This window comes from Liolophura sinensis, chromosome 3 (assembly GCF_032854445.1).
Source record: "Liolophura sinensis isolate JHLJ2023 chromosome 3, CUHK_Ljap_v2, whole genome shotgun sequence".
Classification (NCBI taxonomy): Eukaryota; Metazoa; Mollusca; class Polyplacophora; order Chitonida; family Chitonidae; genus Liolophura; species Liolophura sinensis.
In genome coordinates this window covers 11,316,648-11,338,329 of record NC_088297.1, presented here as the reverse complement: position 1 = coordinate 11,338,329, position 21,682 = coordinate 11,316,648, and the positions used below count along the sequence as shown (strand labels likewise).

At 40.7% G+C, this 21,682-nt stretch overlaps 1 long non-coding RNA gene across 1 annotated transcript; it reads left to right on the top strand.

Moving 5' to 3' along the window:
• The first annotated feature begins 265 nt into the window (after positions 1-265).
• On the top strand, positions 266-2,971 carry LOC135463621 (uncharacterized). The gene is made up of 3 exons (XR_010443562.1): positions 266-341; positions 1,687-1,749; positions 2,723-2,971. It is a non-coding gene; the product is annotated as an uncharacterized LOC135463621 (long non-coding RNA).
• Positions 2,972-21,682: the final 18,711 nt, after the last annotated feature.

Here is a 21,682-nt window from a genome sequence, read left to right as displayed (position 1 = left end):
AGAACACCAATTCGAATACGCCCTCTGGCACTGGAAGCCTCGTTCTCGTGTGGGATCAATTTCTCGAGTGAGTGACGTCGTGATTATCAGCCTTTTGACAAGGAGGTTTCTGTGCGTTCACATCTGGGTCCACTGTCGTTTTTGGAGAGATCATGTGACACCAGGTTAATACTGTGCAATGAGCATGCGCCATTGCCTCTGCATCCACTCGTTCATGTATTTAGAACTGTCGTCCAATCACAAGGCTATCCTTGGCTGTTAACAACATTAGCGGTGAAGTCGCTGACGGATACGTTGTGGATAGGAGCCTTTTGACGGCTGACATGGAGGAAGCCAGCCTTGTAAGTAAGCTGAGTTAGTTTCAGTCTCATGTAGATATTCAGAGCTACTCACTCGTATGCTAAGGTTAAATTGTAGCCCTACAGCACTATTATCGACGCTACAATCGACGAGGAATTAGTGATTCTGACCGTCGTTGTTCGTTTTAGTACAGCAAATACACGTGGAAGACATTTTAGAACGAGATGTCTTTTATATAATACTTGAACATTTACGGAACTAAATTGAAGAACAATGACTAGATAAAGAATCCGCATTAATTCTATGATGTTATACCTTCTTTAAACTTTCACAAATTCGTTACACGGAAAATGCGAGCAAATGGAGCACAAATTGAACAGCCCTCTCTCCCTCCGCTGCTATATTCACTTCTCCGCTATCAACAAATGATCGAGCCCCTGAGAAAGGTCAACTTCCTACTCAAAACAGGGAGGTGACGCATGGTTGCCGCAAATCCATTCTATTTACTTGTTTCCCGAATTTCTTACTAGTTTTCATATAGATTTGTTATCTTATTAATTTATTCGCGTCACTTTATTGACCGAGGTGGTTAGCGTGCAATCGCGGGGCAGTGACCAAGAAGCCTCCAACCAATGCTGTCGCTGTTAGTTTAAGTCCAGCTCATGCTGGCTTCCTCTGTGGTCGCATGTGGGACGGTCTCCAGCAACCTGTGGTTGGTCGTAGGTTTCCCATCGGTTCTGCCCAGCTTCCTCCCGCCATAATGTTGACCGCCGTCGTATAATGGAATATTGGCGTAAAACACCAAATAAATGATTTTTCGGAAGGAATCCTGGCAGATCCCGGAGGAATAGCACGACCACCGGCAGATGGCTGAGAGACCTTTCCATGCACGGCCGGAGAGGAAGCTAGCATGAGCTGGGTCTGAACTCAAAGGGACCACAGTGGTGAGTGGATCATCGCGCCGCGTTGGGATGAAACTGTTAACACGTTGAACAGCAAGAGCCGTTTAAAAGCAACCTGAAGCTAAACCTGGCTTGAAATAAGGCAGTTATGTAGTATAATAAAGGCTTCCAGCACACACTTATTGTAAAACCAGGGCAGCAACGACAGTGTGATAATTGCCAAATGAACACACTGAACTGAGAAATAAGACCTCTTGTCAAGTTAACGCAGTTAGGGTTTTATTTTAAGTGTCCATTCAAATAATTAAATAGTAGCTAATTACATCCCCAGAAATAGGTAAAAAAAAATACAGCTGTCTTATATAATGCAGATTCTTAGAATTTCTTCAGGAAGTACAGTGTAGTACTTAAGTATTTAAATAATTCGTCCCTCAGGAAATCATTGAATGCGAAATACCAAAGACTTTAAAAATTGTGCTTGTAGCCGCCTCACTTGACCTTCAGCAATGCGAGGATATTGCAAGGAAACAGGACTGGTTAACCCAGTGTGAGTATAATGTGACTGTTCGGGTTGTGATGTTTGGTGTCTTTGGCATGATACTCCTGTGTTGTCAGCACATTGAAAATGTTGTTTGCTGCGGCATCGCTTGGTGCTCAGCACTGAGAGGTTAGAGCAAGAAAAACATGACTGGTTGGCCCGGTGTCAGTATAATGTGTCTGGTGTCTTCGGCATGATACTTCAGTGATGGCAGCACTTTGGTGGCATGAACTCGAAATTCCACAAGACAAGTATGTACACAACCTAATGACTCCTCGTCGTCATGTGACTCAGTAATTGTTGAGTAAGATGTTAACACCCAAGCGTTTATGCCATGACCCAGTATGTAAAACACTATGTTTGTGTTTGAAACTAAAGGATTTATTTATTTTATTTGATTGGCGTTTTACGCCGTACTCAAGAATATTTCACTTATACGACGGCGGCCAGCATTAAGGTGGGTGGAAACCGGGCAGAGCCCTTGGAAAACCCACGATGATCCGCAGGTTGCTGACAGACCTTCCCAGGTAGAAACTAAAGGAGTCAGCGCTTTTGTCCTAGAATTTGCGCCGTTTATGGGTAAAGCCTGACCCTGTGGTAAGGGTATATTTAACCCGAGCGATCTTTTTGGATGTTCGCTGTCAATCTCCTTACCATTTCTCTGTAAAGTAAAAAGGTTGTCCTCTGTAGAATCAACTGTGAATTGGTGTAAACATGTTTATTGTTTATGTCCATGGAGACTAGAAGATGTTGTTCGGGTGTATGTATAACCCAGCTGGCAAGTGCGAGCTTGCATCGAGCAGTCCTGTCGGAAAAGTCCATTTTGAAAGTGTAGGGATATGTGCTGTCTGACGCTGTCGTTGTGAAAGCTCTATTTTTATTATACGCCGACACACTGAGTAAGCGTTTCGTCCTCCTCTATCTGTGTATTTGAGACTTTAAAGTTTATATTGCTCATCGTGTCGACCCACCTTTACGTCAGTTCCAGTGGAGGTAACCTTGCCCTGGTGGTCATTGTGCTTCAAGACCTGATGACTGGATTTATAGCCACCGAAGGAATTTGATGACTGCCAGGGAGATTGAACATCAACCATTTGCGTCCTTTGCTTGCACGACTGATTGCCAACTGAGTGCCAGTGTTATCTTTCACTTGAAGAAAAGTGTATTTACCTATATCTGTGGGCTGAGGCTTGCCACTGAGACCCCGTGTGTTTGGACCAGAATTATCGGCTGTAATTCCTGAATCTTGTTCTTTGTTTACATTATTTGTATAACTGTATATTGGGTGTGTACTGTTTATGTTAAATTATTCCATTATATGTATTGAATATATCGGAGAGAATTCGTGTTTCTGTTTTTGACCTTGCCTGATGGTGTTTGCTGTTCGGGAGTTGAACCAGCCATTTCTTTACAGCTTTTTTCCTCTCCAGTAGTGACACCTTTACAAACATACTCACATATACGCATACATACATGGTCTGGGCTTGCACTCACATCTGTGGGGATAACGATTTGTTGTGCTATTTTAGGACGTCAACTACTCAGTCGCTGAGGTTCCTCAACCAACAGATAAGTTTGAAATGTAAACATGGCGCATTTTCGAAAATGTGATTGACGTCACCTCAACGTACATTTAATGTACATGACACTTCTTTTTACAAAACGAGAGACTTGTTGTGTTGTTGAAATTGATAAACTTGTGGGGGTGGAGGCACAAGAGTTACTCACTGTTTTCTTAATAGAAAGCCGTGAAATATCATGCTCATGTTGGCAAAGTTATGCTGGTCACTCTGGCGTTGATCTGCTGGCTGACCAGCTCCGCTTTCGAAGAGCTGAACGCTCTTTAAAAAGTTGGGACAATGAACAAACGACGGCTTTTTTGGCACATGATTTTTACCGTTCGAATGACACCCCTTTTTCAACTGCAGCAAACAAACACAACGTCCTTATGTTATTTAAAAGAAAATCACCCCTATATTAATCGATTTCATTAGTAACAAAAATTACACGCCCCTAGAGATATATTACACGCGTATGACTCTCCGACATCATTGTAAAATCTTAACTTCTTCTCCTCGCTAAAATTATGTACATTTTTAAAGAAACTATGAGGCTTGTTTTATTAATGAGACTAATCCGTGCGTAATTTAGACCTGTTCATTAATTTACACGTTGACGGCCTGATCTGCTTTTAAAATATTTAATTTTAACTTTTCAGTTTTCACTAGTCGGTTAGCGCGCTAGCGCAGCGTAATGACCAAGGAGTCTCTCACCAATGCGATCGCTGTGAGCTCAAGTCCAGCTTATGCTGGCTTCCTCTCCGGCCGTACGTGGGAAGGACTGTCAGCAACCTGCGGATGGTCGTGGGTTTCCCCCGGGCTGTGCCCGGTTTCCTCCCACCGTAATGCTGGCCACCGTCGTATAAGTGAAATATTCTTGAGTACGGCGTAAACACCAATCAACCAATCAATTAAATCAATTTTCACTATTGTTATAGTTATATTCATAATTAGCTACTCCTGTATATATTGTTAAATTAGGTGTAAAAAATGGAAAAAGTACAGTAAACTGAGTAATATTGTATTAAAATCACTAGATAATGATACTGGTTTTATGCATTTTTTACGCCAACACTCGATAGTCCCCGCCGAATGACGTCATATAAGTCGAACCTGTACGAGCTGTCAGAGCTTCGACAAACATATCGAATTTCTCCACGAAATAGTTTGCTGTTCTGCATACAGTTGCAAAAACAGTTTGTTGAAGAACTATGGAGTTAGTTTTTTCAAGTTCCCAGACGATTTGACCCTCAGAAAAGTGTGGATTCACAGCAGTAGACGGAATGGTTTTATACCCAACAAAGCCAAATCTTTGCCGGGCTGGCAGGAGTTGGGATAAGAAATCCTGGTGGGCAGCTAAGCTTTAAAAGCGGAGAAGGTGGTGGGGCAGGGGAATTAGGCTTTAAATATATGTATGTAAACTCTGGTGATATGGCTTGGTGGGTGTAAAACATAGCGGGAGTTCATTCGTCATTAGTTCGATCAATCTTCGGTATGCCGCTGAAGTGAAAGATAAGTAGATACAACTACGTTATGGCTTCAAATGAATGTCCCTTTGATACATGTTACACTATTGGCTGTTCTCTCCTGTGGACCTGTGAGTAAGCTTCTAGCAAACTATGAACTGTCTAAAAACAACGCAATGGCCGTTTAAAATCTCGTTGAATACAGGCACTGCTCTGGGTAGGTGCGAAAGTACATAGTGATAACTCATCCAAAACTGTTTCAATCTCTGATACAGGTTATCGACACTACAGGAAACGAAAGAAGATCAAAAGCGTCCTTCACAATATATGTATGACGTGCTTAAGTAATCCCGGCCATAATATAAACAGGAAACTTTAAACAGTTGTGAGATATTTTTGCCATTGTTGCCTAGATTAAATGCACAAAAATTAATTCCCGCGAACCCATTCTTGAAATAAATCCACTCGGGGAATAGAATGATATTTATTGTGAAGCGGACAAAAAAAGGTGGTGGTGGTGATGGTACTTTGTTGAGTGGCGTTTCCATTCTAATGAATGATGCACGCCATGATCAGTGCTGAAACCAAGTAGTGTTCACGTTAATGCATTATAACATAGAGGTGAGAATGAACTATTCTCTAAACCTGCTAGCACCTGGAAGCAAGAACCTTACTGTAGCTACGAAGACTCTACCAGACTTTTTGCCAGGCCTTAAAACATTGACTGGGCGAGGGTCTGTAATGCCAGCACAGAGCAGTTCCGCATAATAGCGACGTCCTCTGGAGAGTATATTGTGGGTATCGGAACAACATATACTCAGTTGTTTCCTCAACCTAGCAATGATGACAAACACCCGTATCATGTAAATGAAATCTGTTTAAATAAGAATTCGTTTGAATATGCCCGGTCCTCAGTCTGTTGCATAGGATTTCTGTTTGCCTGGAAGAAAGACTAACAAGGTGAGAATTAGAAACAATGTTATTAAAATTATAAAACTATCCCCGTTTAGTGGACGTGTCTCAGTCTTCTTGCCAAATTCAAATAAAATTCCGCGTAAATATATCCATGCTTCTGAAACAGATAGACACATGTTGAGCGATATGTTAATGAGACAGCGCTTGTTTCGCTAGCCTGTCCGCCCATTCATTACCTGCAATAATACAATGACCTGGGACCCACTCAATACAGATTTCCATACCTTGGGAGAATAAACAGGTACATAAATGAAGTATATAAAAAATGATTGGAGTGCCTTTCCTTGGCGTAAAATTCTGTAAAGCAAGTATTGCATTTAAAGAATCCGTGAAGATAAAGGCTCTTGCGGCCTTAAAATCTGGTAAAAAAATGCAACGCACACGGAATCCCAGTCAATTCAGCAGTAAATACCGATACTGCATCCGTAAGCCTAAACGCCTTACCATGGTGAATTTCTGGGATACAAAACGCACGGCCCGTTTTTCAGCATCCGGGACTTTGGGGCATCTGTAAAAACCTGTAGATAGTGGTTCCAAGTTCTGGCAATATAGTCCCTAGAGAAAAGGAAACAAACTCTGAGCTATCTGACTTTCTCGCTTCTCTGTGTGACGCTTGTGAAATATTCCGTACACGTAACTTCCATGGAGGAAATGCAGGAATAAAATTGTACCAGATTTGAATTCTGGCGATCTGCATTGTGTCGTATATACATTTCGCTCGTGTGCTAATGGACTCTCTTTTTCTGCTTGTACCTTCAAACAGAATATCATAATAGGATAGTCTGAAATTGTCAGTTGCTAAGTTATATCCAAATTGCAGTGATCGAAACTGTCTTCGAACAAAAAGACGCCATTCATTACACATATGTTGAAGCACATTTAAGGGAGTTGTTTTAAGCGTCCCTGTTGCAATACGGAGCGCTGAACATTTAATACGGTCAAGCTTAGCTTTAACTGAAGCACAGGCAGAATCGTAGGCTTCACATCCATAATCTAACCGTGAACGAATAAGACCTTCATATATGTATCGGACAAAAAGGTAAGAATAGTAAACATTAAATCTGATATTACACACGAACTGTAGACCTACAGTGTAACATAGGTTAAAGCTACAGCTTACCAGTCCTTATAGCCAGTGCGGTTGGAAAATGCCTGGACAAAGATCAATTTCAGCGTCTAAAACTCGGAATCTGGAGTCTGACTAGAGACGTCAATGTCATAAATGGGAACTTCCAGGTCGTTCACTATGGGTTCAAATCGATAGGCGGCATATTTGCTTCTGTTTAGCTAGAATTCATCTCGAAAATGACATCGTGTTGATATGAATTCCCAGGTAAAATACGCCAGCTAGACTTGGGTTAGCCATCTATGATGTTAACCGCTGAACTGTATCGGCCGACAGGCTGGAGATGGGCTAGATCAGTAAATCTATTATTTTTAGTGGATTTAAAGTCACAATTACGTTTCTCAGAGGCCCTCCGTGTAACATACTGCTAAAATAGGTTATAATCTTTATATTTTGGACAAGCAGCTAAATCTGGACACTAATCCTTTAATTATAACTGGCTTCTGGAAGCGAAGCGGGCAGAGTCTCAAGAGGGCATTTCTGAGGAGCTGAAAATTGTCACCGATTTACCGAAATTCTGCCGCGGCGTGATTTCTGTGCTGTATACGTCTACATTACATGACATCATTATCTTCGTAAGATTTTCTTTTATGTGGGTATGTAAACCCGCCGAGAGCGTCGTTATTGTGAAGCAACTTACTTTCTTCACAAAATACCGGTCAGATTATGTGTTTTTACAAGAAAATATTGTTGTCTGTTCGCTAGCTTGTCTATCAAGCTGTATGACACAAAATTGTCGCATTTTCAGTGATTCGGCCAGGCCATGATTAAAAACAGATTTGTTGCGAACAGACTCAATTGTTTTTGGGGGAAATATGAGAATTTCTTTCTTCAGGAGACAAACTTTGCAGAACACAAACTACTGCACAGCTCCGATTTACCCCAAATTAGGTTCAATATTTCATGTTTGCTCTCACCGGAGTCAGAAGAAAATTCATTTCACCCCCTACGCTACAGCAGATTCATTTTCACACCATCAATGTAGGTCTTAAAAATTTAACAATGGCATCATTTAAAACCTAATGTTTTTCAGCCGGGAGTCACAGATCAGCTGGACCTACTGTTTAATACCACTGGCCAATGTGGCTGAGTGATGCTCGGTGCGTCAGTGCATCGTTAGATCAGTTACTCTACGCTTGTGCCTCGGAGATCACCGAGTAGTTGGCATCCAGGTGAAGCACAATAGATCCCTTCACAAAAAAGTGTTAAAATCTAGCTTGTGCTGCATGGGAAGGTTTGTCAGCAACCTACGGATGGTGGTGATTTATTCCCGGAGTCTCTCGTCGTAAAATGAAAGTATTCTTCAGTAGAGCATAAAGCAACGAATCAATCAATCAATCAATAAATCCAATAAGGTGGGATGAATTAAAACCAGTGCATTGAAATGGTAAATAATGTTGACGGATTAATCCACACGCGTAGTTCTGACCAGTGCAACTTTCCAGAGCTTATACTAGCAGTAGCCAATGGAGTGAGTGAGTGCTTGGGGTTTAACGTCGTACATTCTTTCAGACGACGAAAGAATCCTTAGAATGCATGTAATGTGCCTCCTTGTTGAAGGACGGATTTCCACCGCTCTTTTATCTGGTGCTGTCTCACTGAGACGCCTTACCGAAGGCAAGTAAGCCGCCCCGCCAGTAGTTGCACTATCCCATTCACGTTGAGCGCCAGGCGAGGAAGCTGCAACTTCCTCTTTTAAAGTCTTAGGTGTGACTTGACCCAGGATTGACCCTGGATCTACCGCTCCAGAAGGGGCTGCTCTACCAACTGTGCTAGCGAAAATTTAGTAACTAATGGAAATTTCTATTTAGTTCACTTGCAAGAACTCTGAAGCACGGCTGCGGATGTCCGAGTTCAAATCTTGGTGTGACCGATCGAGTAATCTCCAAACCTTGCATATTCCTAACGCGTGAGCCAGCATTCAGCTGGTATGTTGTACACTGATGTATGATGCTAACCTCACAGCTGTACATGCAGACAATTTTAATGAATGCATAAAGCGTTTCAGTATGGATGCATGCTGGTGTTAATGTAGAACACAATTCAAGGACGATTTTCATAGAATGTTGATTTATTTATTTATTTGATTGGTGTTTTACTCATACTCATGAATATTTGACTTATACGACGGACGCCAGCATTATGGTGGGAGGAAACCAGGCCGAGCCCGGGGGAAACCCACGACCATCCGCAGGTTGCTGCAACATTTTGGATTCTTATTGTTGCCCAAAATTCGGCCATATCTCATTTAGCAAATCACAAAGATTGTATGATAAGGTACAATTATCGATATGAGATGGAAATCAAGTAAGCACTGTCTGTACATGCTGGCATTCTTTCTTTGTCCAAAATTCGGCCATATCTCATTTAGCAAGTCACAAAGACAGTATGATGAGGTACAATTATCGATATGAGATGGAAATCAAGTAAGCACTGTCTGTACATGCTGGCATTCTTTCTTTGTCCAAAATTCAGCCATATCTCCATATCTTTTCGGTATACCTGTGTCATTTTTAAGGGCTTTGCACAAAGCCTCCCACACAGGCTCGTCATCCACATACTGTGTCCTGTACGACGTTATATAATGCCTTCGCCAATCGTGATATTTCATATATTCTGTTTTGTTCTTCGACAAATATGTCAAATATTCTCCCAGTTCTTTGGGACCAGAAAAATCATCAACGTGTATAAAAACTATTTGGCGGAGTAACAACAATGTAGTCGATTTGGGTGCACCCATAATCACCGGAACTGTGCCCATACTGAAACCATGAGCAAATGTTTTCTCACTTACGTACTGTTTGCAGTTGCTGTTCTCAAAAGACAAGTAGAACAAGAAGTTTTTGACTTCTTGGCAGTTACCCACTGACAGCCCACGATGATATTCCCCCACACAGTCTGTTGACACAGTTGCCGTAAATTTCCACGCTTGTATACTTTTGCAATTTGCGCACATAGCTAAATCGATTGTTATGAACTAAACTACCACAGTTCGATATGATGCTCACCGCGACACCAGATCGGTTACCTATTGAGCTAGGAATCGGTGCTGGTGTCTCTCGACGAGTTGTCCACCCGTACGGTATATACACGTCCGATGTGGTGCGATAAGTCATTGTCCAGTTGAACATATCCCTGATAGCTTCGTAACCATATTCATGCATGTAGAAGCTGTTCACTGGACTTTCATCCATGAACCAGATCCAGCGTTGTTCAGGGCGGCGGAATTTGGGGAAGTCCCTTTTACGCTGCCGGCTGTGTGGTATAAAGACGGCGTGGCTTTTGTTAAGAAGAGAGCGGTCACGACTAACAATACAGTTCTCACCTAAATAAGTCTTTGGGCCATACATGTTATATCCTGTCCAGTCAAGAACAATAATAGTATCATTGTGGATATATTTATCTACTTCTCTTCTCGTCATATCACTTTCTACTGTTTCCTCGACTGTCGACGGTGTCCTAGTGCGTGCAACGAACTTCGTGGCAAAGACGATGGTTAGCGTGGAGCAGCCAGCAATATAATGAACCTTCAATTGGAAAAGAGTAAAACAGTTGCTCAGAAAACATCATTTAGAGTTTTTAGGACTATCTTAACCCATCCCTCCATATCGAGGCACTGTGCAGTTACTAAAAAAACTTCAAACTGTAGTGATTTGTGTACTAATTGAAACATGAAACAATACTGAATTTGTGATTCCAATTCTTCCTTTGCACAGGCAACAAGTGACATATTTAGCCAATGGTCTGATTTATTAATTTATTTATTTGTTTATTTGATTGATCTTTTACCCCCATACACAAGAATATTTCCTTTACACGACGGCGCACAGCATTATGATGGGAGGAAACTGGGCAAAGCCCGGGGGAAACCCACGACCATCCGCAGGTTGCCTCCATACCTTCCCACGTACGGCGGGACTTGAACTCACAGCGCCCGCATTGGTGAAATGCTTCTGGGTCATAACGCTGCACTAGCGCGCTAACCAACTGAGCCACGGAGGCCCTCTGCTTTATACATAATGTGAAATGTGCGATTCAGAGCTGAGTGAGTAATTGCAGTTTACATGCACATATAGGTTTAACAAGATCTCGGTATTTAACGACAGCTTCTTTGGTTTTCAAAGGAGCATATACAAGCTTTGTTTTCGAAGAAATCATAAAGTTTGAAGGTATCACAGACAAGATTTGTTTATTTGGGATATTACTGTCGGCACAGCTGTGTAATGTTGATGTGATAACAAAGCTATAAAGATATCGGTAAAAATATATTAAAACCAAACGGACCCAGTGCAGATCTTAGTCGAACTCCCATAACTATTTCTGGACTGCTAATTACACCTTAATTGCTTACAAGTGTACATGTTAAACGTATATAATTTAAAAAAGAGAGTACAACTAGAGGAGTGACAACAGTGTGATAATTGGTTAAAGGTCGCACATAACCGATGAAATACTGCCCCAGGTCTGTTTACATCAGTTAGGGTTTTATTTTAACTGGCAAGTAAATATTTAAATGGTAGCAAATTTAAATGGTAACCTCCCCCGACCGGGGAGGAAGCTAGCATGAGCTGGACATAAATACACACCGATCACATTGGAAAGAGGCTACCAGGTCATTGGCACAGAGAAACAGTGGGCTTTATGGCCGTGCGATGATTGACCTGGAAGGCTCTTACTGAATGACCGCGCATAGTCAAAAGTGGGTGAGGCCAATGGCGCTTTACCCGATTACCTCGTACAAAGGGATCTGACAATATTTCTGTGTAGCCATGGAGCTATAAAGAGGTAGAGTAAGAATGACAAAGAGAGGCCCTGTGAGTCTGTCAAATTTGTATACCCTGTGGCTGCAATGCTATAAATATCACCGATCATGCATGCTCGAACGTGACCGGGGTGGTATGCGTGCCAGCGCCGTGCAATGACCCAACGGCCTCTCACGCGGGCTTTCTCTCCGGTCGTACGTGGGAAGTTGTGCGACCTACTTGCGGATGGGCTTGGGTTTCCTCAGGTTCTGCTCTCTTTGCTTTCGCCATAATGCTGGCTGTCGTGGTATAAGAGAAATATTCTTGGATCTATGCGGCGAAAGAGACATTCGTACACCAGCCGTCAACCAATTATGACGTTTCAGGTCAATAGGGCGTAAAACAAAAACCAAATAAACTAAGCAGAGCTTAAGTAAAGAACTGTATGCTTATATATTTTAGTGTAATGATTAGTCCTAATTTTACCATTCTGAAAAGTCTCAGTTTAGGAGATTAGATTACATTAACTGAAAACTATTCTGTTAAATAGGGATTATACTATAAAACTACCTTACGGGGAAATGGCATGTTCTATTGATCTACAAACTTTACGAACAAGCTCATCTAACTCCTATTCCATTTTATATCTACAGTTTAACCTTAACAATGTATATCCCATCATTAACTTCAACCAAAAAAAAAAAATATTCAACTTTGCTTTCGAATGAAACGCTTTGGACTGTGTTCGAGAGAACTAATTTTCTGACAGCATACAGACAAGCTAAGAGTTTTTAACAACTCTTAAATATATCAAGACCAAATTAAGTTCCAATTCGATGGAGGCTTTTTTCTGTCTTTAACTGCCGTGGTTAACCATTCAAATGTTTGTAATCATACTTTGTAGTTGAGGATAAACTTTAGTTCAGAAATGTTCCAAGACCCTTTGTTGTAAACGCGTCTATAAATTATAATTCCAAATCTTTAATTTACTTCCTAATTTGTAATGGATTGTAGAAATATTGCATTTGAGAAACCATTACTATTTTATAGCAAAATTAACTTCATTTCCGAGCTGTCAGCCACATTCTAAATTTATTCTGATGAAATATAGGCCAATACAGAAGTCAGTAGTTACGGATGTAGAAATTAGTTTGTATGATATTTTTTCCTCATATTAACATCATAACACTAAGAATAAGAAGAACCTTAAAACACAAACAGAAGTTCAGGTGAAAGAGTTCGAAAAGTTAGCTTTTTTATTAATGAGAAAAAGACATTTGATTTAATTTTTGTGCAGTGGGGCATTTCGAACCACTTCTTGGAATGCATTGTCTTTGCGCAATACCTTCCCAAAAAAGCATGTAACGCATGTTTAAAAATATATCTGTGCTAGAATTTGGTCTTTTCAGCTAACACACTTGTTCAACAGGAATTTTAATCATATTTATAATTTTAATATATTCATAAAGTTTGTCATAATCCATGTCTTTGGATATAAACACCAAATTTACACTGAAACACAGTTATTAGACATACACCACATCCTGATTTAGACCATTATAATGCATTATAAGACTAAATTTACCAAGAGGTGGTCCCAAATACTCACCGGACATAAATATTTCAAATACCTCTTTATCCTTAAAGAAACAAATAAAAAAAATTACAGACCGTATTTGCAAATAACATTTCATGCTTTTTCATCTAATGTTTTCATCCTTTTTATATTTTATTTTCCTCTAAGTGCAAAAAAGGGGGGCCTCCGTGGCTCAGTTGGTTAGCGCGCTAGCACAGCGTAATGACCCAAGTCTCTCACCAATGCGGTTGCTTTGAGTTCAAGTCGAGCTCATGCGGGCTTCCTCTCCGGCCGTACGTGGGAAGGTCTTTCAGCAACCTGCGGATGGTCGTGGGTTTCCCCCGGGCTCTGCCCGGTTTCCACCCGCCATAATGCTGGCCGCCGTCGTAGAAGTGAAATATTCTAGAGTACAGCGTAAAACACCAATAAAATAAAATAAATAAATAAACTGAAGTGCAAAGGTATACCAGACGATTGTAATACTATCGAAAAAGTGGGGAAAATCGCACACATTGAGAAAATTGAATGTGTTACCATGTTCTCAAATCTGATCAATCAGGCGCGGGTTATGTCTATGTAACCCGGGAGTTCAGCTGTTTCCACTGCCGTCATCTGAACCCTGGTTTCGCTTTTAGTCATATGTTCGCTTCCTCCAAACAATTCCAGATTGAAAGATAATTTATTGAATCATCATTACATGGGAAACTTGGGTGTTTAGGTCTTTTTCTACCCTTCTTCCTCAAAACCCTTGGTTATATTATTTCTTATATTTTTCTTTTCAACGACTTGTCTCACTTTATTATAGCACAGGCATGTATAATCAGGCTGAGGTCAACACAATATAACCCTCGAACCGTAACTGACCTAACATAAATACACTTTTCTTGTAATATTCCGTAATGTAAAAAATCTTGATCCCTGTAAGTTGGCAGCTGTAGGAAAGACATCAAAATGTGAAGGACTCGGAGCATCACCTCCGCCGATAAAGCGTGATTTTATCCTTAATTCGCCGAGTGGAATAGATTCATTTTCATCTTCACTCGAAAATTCAGTATCTGTCAGTATTCAGTATCTGAATTTTCGAGTGAAGATGAAAAATGAATCTATTCCACTCGGCGAATTAAGGATAAAATCACGCTTTATCGGCGGAGGTGATGCTCCGAGTCTTCACATTTTGATGTCTTTCCTACAGCTGCCAACATACAGGGATTACTGGTTCAACTAATCCACTGTTTAGAATCCTCCCCCCCCCCCCCCCCCCCAACCATTCCTTTCATCATGTCAAGGATCATGTTTGAGAAATCTTGCAGTGTACCCACTGTAATGATAACACGATGAACCCCAGAGAAAGAACAGCCGGGTCATGACAAAAAGCATCCCATCCGTCCAGTTTTGGAAACTGTGCAAGCAAATTTGAAAACTGATTACAATTTGCACAAAACTGTGACTGTCGACAAAGCAGTGGTACCATTTAGGGTCGACTCAGTTACCCACAGTATTTGCCGGCGAAAACCCTGCAAATTTGGCATCAAGGTGTGGGAATTGGCGGACAGCACAAATGAATATGTGTACGAGATGTATACAGGGAAAAGTGAAGCGGGTCGTATGGAGAATGGTCTGGCGTCAAGAGTTGTTACCGATCTGACCACAGATCTAGTAGGAAAAAATCACCATGTCTATATGTGCAATTATTTCACCAGTCAGCTTTGTTTACCAGTTTACTAGCTGACAAAATTTAAGCAGCTGAGACAATACGTACGAATCGTAAATGATGGCCACAGCAACTTCACCCAAGATGTTTGTCAAAGATAAAGGTTTTAGCAAGTCACTTCAAGATGGAAAACCTATAGTTGCCACCTGTTGGATGGACAGTAGACAAGTAAATTTCCCATAGCACAAATTCTGACCCAACTGTTGATGTACAAATGGAGCGGAACAGAAAGACAGTTCAAGATTAGATGTACCAGCTCCCCAGGTTGTGAAACATTATTCAGATCATATGAACGGTGTGGATCATGGGGGATGAGCTTAGAATGCAATATCCAACCTGTCCATGGGCCTGGGAAGTATTGGAAATACATATTTTGGTTTCTTATTGACAAGTATTTCTTGTGCTTATATCCTAACGAAAGAATCCCCGAATCACCAGCTAAAATCAAGAACAGATCTGTTGCTACTTCCATCATCAGTAATTATCTTGAGAAAAGGCGCTACCAACCTGACCACGAATGATGAAATGGGAAGATCCAACTGGCCAGCTGTCATGCCAAAAGCCAGGAGATGCAACGAAGTTTTTAAATCCAAAATCTGAAAACAGTCCACCTATGGATGCAGAATTTGTGATGTAAAACCTTTGTGTAAACGCTCTGAACCCTACCTTGCATCACTGTCAAGTCTGCTGAAGAATAATGAACTGATATTCATTACAACTGTACATATGAACTGGACATTTCTTACAAAACCCTGGTAAAAGTTAAAAAATAAAGATACGAACTATGAAAAAATACATATATATATATATATATATATATATATATATATATATATATATATATATTTGAACACTGACAGTGTTGAAGTCTGAAAAGATGTGCCCGATGTCATTTTATTTGCAGATAATTGTATAAAAAATGAAATTTTATTATTATATTATATGTAATACCACCTATAAAATGGAAGACTAGGTGAAAGTGAATTGAAAAAAGGCAAATCAATGTGTAATTTGTTATGCATGACCATGCCATGAGATTTGACCTACTTCCTGGCAGGGGGTGGGACAACTGACTGGCCTAGGCTGCTGGTACAAGCAGGCAGATAGCATAGCAGTAGCTAACGAGTTAATACAAAGGATACTTATAATATATTGGTAGTTTATGTTATGCGCCAGAAATATTATCATATATGTATCTTTCTTGAACAAACTGTATACAAATAATAAACATTAACTTACATGATAAATACACCCTGGTAACAGTTTATTATTCTCTGCAGGATAATGATAGTATACTAATGACTAGGGCGTTTAGGAACACACCCTAAAGCGGACAACATTAAGATGAGGGCAATTCATTGAGAAACTGAGCGTAAGTCCTGCGCTGGCATGTATGGCCTATATGTATCTACATAAACACAGTCCTACGGAGTTTGGTACAGAAGGGCAACAGCTACACTGAAGTATCAGACACACCACTTCATTTTTTTGGGGGGGGGGGGGGGGGAGAGATTAATTTGTAGTGGCGTTTCCCCATCCAAGTTGAATGATGCACGCCAATAACGGAACGCTGAATAAATTATTTTTCCCAACAGAACTAAGCCTTTACACAGCTGTCGTCAAGAACAACTATGGTATAAGGAGGGGGAATGTTAAACACATTGAATCCACAGAAAATGCTAGGCTTTGACCCTTGACAAATTACGCATGTTCAAACAACCGATAGATAACATTTCAAGACATGCTTGGGTACACCGTTAAGTACACATTTTAGGTGTTAGAATATGTAGCAGCGAGTGAGAAAATTTGGCAACAGCCTGAAAAACTTTGTTGTGATTTCTCACCGGTTTTAAAACCGTGTCTTCTGACGGGTTCCTAACACCCACACGAGTTAATTCTGCGTAAAATACGCGCCTGGCGTCAATACGACGTCTACAACGAAAAAGAACATGCGCAACAGTACCTTCTACAAAACGTTCCTCACAATGACCCGTATCATGGAGATTGATTTTATGCAAATAGCTGTTTGTTTTAATGTGACCAGACAAGAGTCTAAATACGAGTATTTCGTCACAGCGACAGTTGAGAGAGAGATTGTAGCTTACAGAGATTTGAGGGTTGTGAGAGTAAAAGAATCTTCCTCTAACAGAGTTATCCCATTCATTTTGCCATACTGGTATAAATTTCGGTTTGACATAACTAATAGCTTCTTGTACAGACAACGGGATGGTGTGGGATATATTGGGTAGATTTTATATTGGGCGTTTTTGTCCAGTTTGTCGGCCAACTCATTTCCGTCAACACCAATGTAGGCCGGCACCCATTCAAACGCCACAGATACACCTTGATAGCCCAATATAGTACAGATATACAGTATTTCATACACAAGCGCTGCCAACTTATTCCAAATAAAGTTACCAAGTGCCTGTAAAGAACTTAAGGAGTCTGTGAAAATAACAGCCCTAATCGGTCTGATCTCGAGTAGATAGTTAAGAGCACTAAAGATTGCGATAAGCTCTGCCGTGAACACGGAAACATAACCTTACAAGCGGAAAGATTTTTTATACCTCATTTCTGGAATACACACTGATGCGCTCACTTTGTTAGTGTCGGGGCATTTGGAATCGTCCGAAAATACTTGTAAGTACTCGTTCCAGTTTGATTTAATATGGTCCTTGACACATAACAACGATACATTACTGTTATCCGTCTTTTTAACTTTAGAATGTAGTTCCACAGAGACAAATGGGTTCGATAACTTCCAGGGAGGAAAATGAGGAACACAACCAGGCTGAATAGAAATACCCCTGACCTGAAAGAAGTCAGAAATTTCGTTCGACCGTAAATTAAATGGCAAGGCTTTCTTACTGTCTTTACTATATAACTGATCATAATATGAGGGTTTAAGTACAGACGTTGCCGAATTATTAATGGCAGACTTTAGCCTGAAAGTAAACTTTAGGACACGCAACCGACGACGTAAGTGTAACAGCCACTCATTACAGAAGACTTGCGATACGCTGAGAGGAGTGGAGCGTAAGCCTACAGTACAAATACGTAGTGCGGCGCACTGGATGGAGTCAAGTTTAGCTTTGAGACTGGCACACGCTGAATCATAGGCTTCGCAGCCGTAGTCAAGCCTAGACCTAATTAAGGACCGGTAGAGTAGCAGAAGACATTGCCTGTCGGCTCCCCAGGTTCGCCCGGAAACACATCTCATCAGGTTAAGAACTTTCTTGCATTTACTAATCGTATAATCTATGTGATTAGACCAGGTAAGGCGCCTATCAAATATCACGCCAAGATACCGGAAAGACGAGGATATTCTCACGGGAGAATTATTAAGGGAAACAGATACCTGCTTGATAGCTTTTCGTGTAAAGATGACAGCCTCGGTTTTAACTGATGAAAACTTAAAGCCCCATGTTAAGCTCCATTTCATGATGTCATCCAAGCCCTGTTGAATGTACTTGGTGCAGAGTTTAAGACTCCTGGAACCATACCATACAGCTTTGTCGTCCGCAAATAATGTGCATGTCGGTTTTGGTGACAGTGCGTCCGGTAGGTCATTTATTGCAATATTAAAAAGAGTAGGAGATAAAACACTACCCTGGGGCACCCCATTCTCGACAGGTATTGGTCTAGAGTAGTCTCGACCGACTCTTACTTTAATAAAACGGCCCGAAAGGAAGTTTTTCACCCACCCCAGCATTTTCCGCCAATTCCCATGCTTCTCATTTTCATAAGGACACCAGTTTGCCACACCATGTCATAAGCTTTTTCTATGTCTAGAAACACAGCAAACAAATATTCCTTATTACACAGGGCGTTTCTAATAGAAGATTCTAAAGTGATGATATGATCGGTTGTAGAGCGTTTGTTTCTAAAACCGCTTTGAACTGGACTGAAAATACTGTGTTTGTTTAAAAACCACACCAAGCGAGCATTAATCATCCTTTCCATGACTCTACACAAAGTGACGGTAAGCGCGATGGGCCTGTACGATGAAGGGGCAGTTAGGTCCTTGCCGGGTTTAGGCACCGGTATGACGATAGCACTTTTCCACTTAAATTGAAGTTTCATTTGGGTCCATACCATATTGTATAACATAAATAACACCGTAAGGCAAGTTACACAACACAGAGTAAGTAACCAAATCCTCTCGAGGTGACGAGTCAATGGATACTGAAAGAGCTCGCTTTAACCCTGTTAAAGAAAAATCATCATTGATGGGCATTTCATCAAATGCAATATTTTCAAAAGAATGAGCTTTCTCCATTTCTTCCTTATGAGAGATAAATTCAGGGCAATAATTCCTCGAGCTGGAGACGTAGGAAAAGCTGTCAGCTAAAATGTTACATTTATCTGAATTGGTGACATATTCAGAATCGTTATGAACAATGGTGGGAATAGCTTTAGATTTCCCCTTGCCATTACTGGACTTAATCTGAGCCCAAACGTTTTTGATTGGTGTATTCTCGGATAAATTACTACAAAATTGCCGCCAGTGATCTTTCTGAGCTCGTTTGATTGTTCGTTGAGCTACAGCCTTCGCCCTCTTGTACAATATGATATCATCGTAATGTCGTGTACGACATGCTCGATTCTTGAGACGTTTACGTTCCCTAACGGCAGCAGAGCATTCGGTATTCCACCACGGAACTGGCATTTTATATTTCATATCATCAGAAGATTTAGGTATCGTCTTGGTGGCGGCAGAGTTAATGGCGTCCACAATGTTGTCAGACAATACATCCACATTGTCATCGAAAATCTCACAATTAAAGGATTTCCTACATTCTCTTTGGTAAAGCCCCCAGTTTGCTCTTTTAATGCTCCATCTGTGAGGGTGACCCACTGAGTTTACATAAGGACTGAAATCCCAGGATACATGCACGTACAGGATTTGTACTGCATACAATCCTACCACTATACCAAAGGTTTAGGAACTATAGCCCTACACTAAGCAATATCTACCACTATTTAAATTACAGCAAAATTTACAACTGCGGAATATTCTCCACACTACACTATAATTACAACTTAGTCACCAACAGTGTCCACACACTGCAAGTATATATACAATACAAAATAAATAAACAAAAAAAAATTGGGCGTGCGCAAATGTACAAATATATATTACAGTCATAGAGGTATACACAAACAGTATAGTATGTACACTTATATATGAAGCAGTCTCAGTGGCAGAGTAAAACAGGTGGGTATAGTACCGAACAACACGGAGGGTGTAGGCCGATGCCATCCCAGAGTTTTCTTCTGAGCTGCACATGTACGTCCGCCAACCTGTTCAGTTCTCTCGTTCGTGTGTCAGCTTGCCCACCAGCTCATTTCACCCATCGAGCTAGTGTTATATGAGGATGAAATCAACAACAGTGTACTTACGATATTGTTTTCTTCTGTGTTAGCCTTCGGCCGCTTCTCCACCACACCACAACGAACAACATGACCTCTAACGTTGTGTACCGTACATTCCGCCGCGGGGACTGAAATGAATGTACTCAAGGGTGTCTTGAGGAGGGCAAGACGTCGTTTAACTAGGTTGCCTTTTACAAAAGGATCCGTTCAAAACTTGGCGTATCCACGGATACGCAGTGATATAGCAAATGTATGCAGCTGTGCTACTCCATGTCACACACTTCGATTCCCTCAGACATTGCTACCTATTGATTTCGGAACTCATTGATCTTTTTAGCCTGGTATACCTTGAGAATACTGTGACAGTCATTTGTCTTGTGTGTGTGTGTGTATTATACTCGTTATTCATCGACGCTTGTAACAGCTGGAGATAGTATACAGTGTGAATAACAACTGATCTAGCCATGCCTGGCAGCCATAATAAAAGGGACTGGTCAGCTCCCAGTTTTGACCTAGTGACATGCTAATGCAATGGTATAGTTGTATTTTATTGGAAAATAAAAACAGTGTATGCAGGGGTTCATTGACGTCAAAATTCTAACTACCCATCAGAAATATAAGGGTTTTTTTTCAAGGTTGTTTTGAGTTTGTTTGTTTTTTTCAGCTCTAACTGCCCTGTAATAGTGCCATATTGAGATTTTTTAAAATATCTATCTAGGTTATTAAACTTCCTCAATTAATCTTCCTCAATTAAACTTCATCCACAATAATCAGAACACAATACTAAACCATGTCACCCAATACCTGGCAAATATTTGGTGAAGATATAACCAAAATTTATATCCCAGTGACACTCTTGATGGAGTGAAGTGGAACCCCATCACCTAGTAAAATAAGATCTATATAGAGAAATCTGTTTACATTTTCCTAAGTTTCCTAATTTTAATTAAACTGTGAAATTTATGTGGAGATCATGCGAAGGATCAAACACTGATTATGTCCTCATTACATCATTCAATGTACATGCTTGTCTAAAAGTATGAAGAGTGTAAGCACCCAAGTGAGCCTCAGCTCAGATCACCAGCTTTGACCTAATTTACACTGTCTAAAACATTTATACATAAGGAAGAGGGGAGCCAAAATCATGTTGTATCGCATGAAGATTAAAGGTTGGAACATATCAGCGTTGTGTTTGTATGTCAACGTTCCTGCATCTGAAACGCACCTGCCATTTCTATTGTCACTGCCATTGTTTCCACTTCAAAACAATGTATCAGTAAACAGATACATTTTCTACCCACCAAAGCATCTGGCAATAATTTTATTGTGATATCAATGACGGTTCTGGAAATTATACCGATATAATCCCAGCTCCATGCGGGGCCTCCGTGGCTCAGTTGCTTAGCGTGCA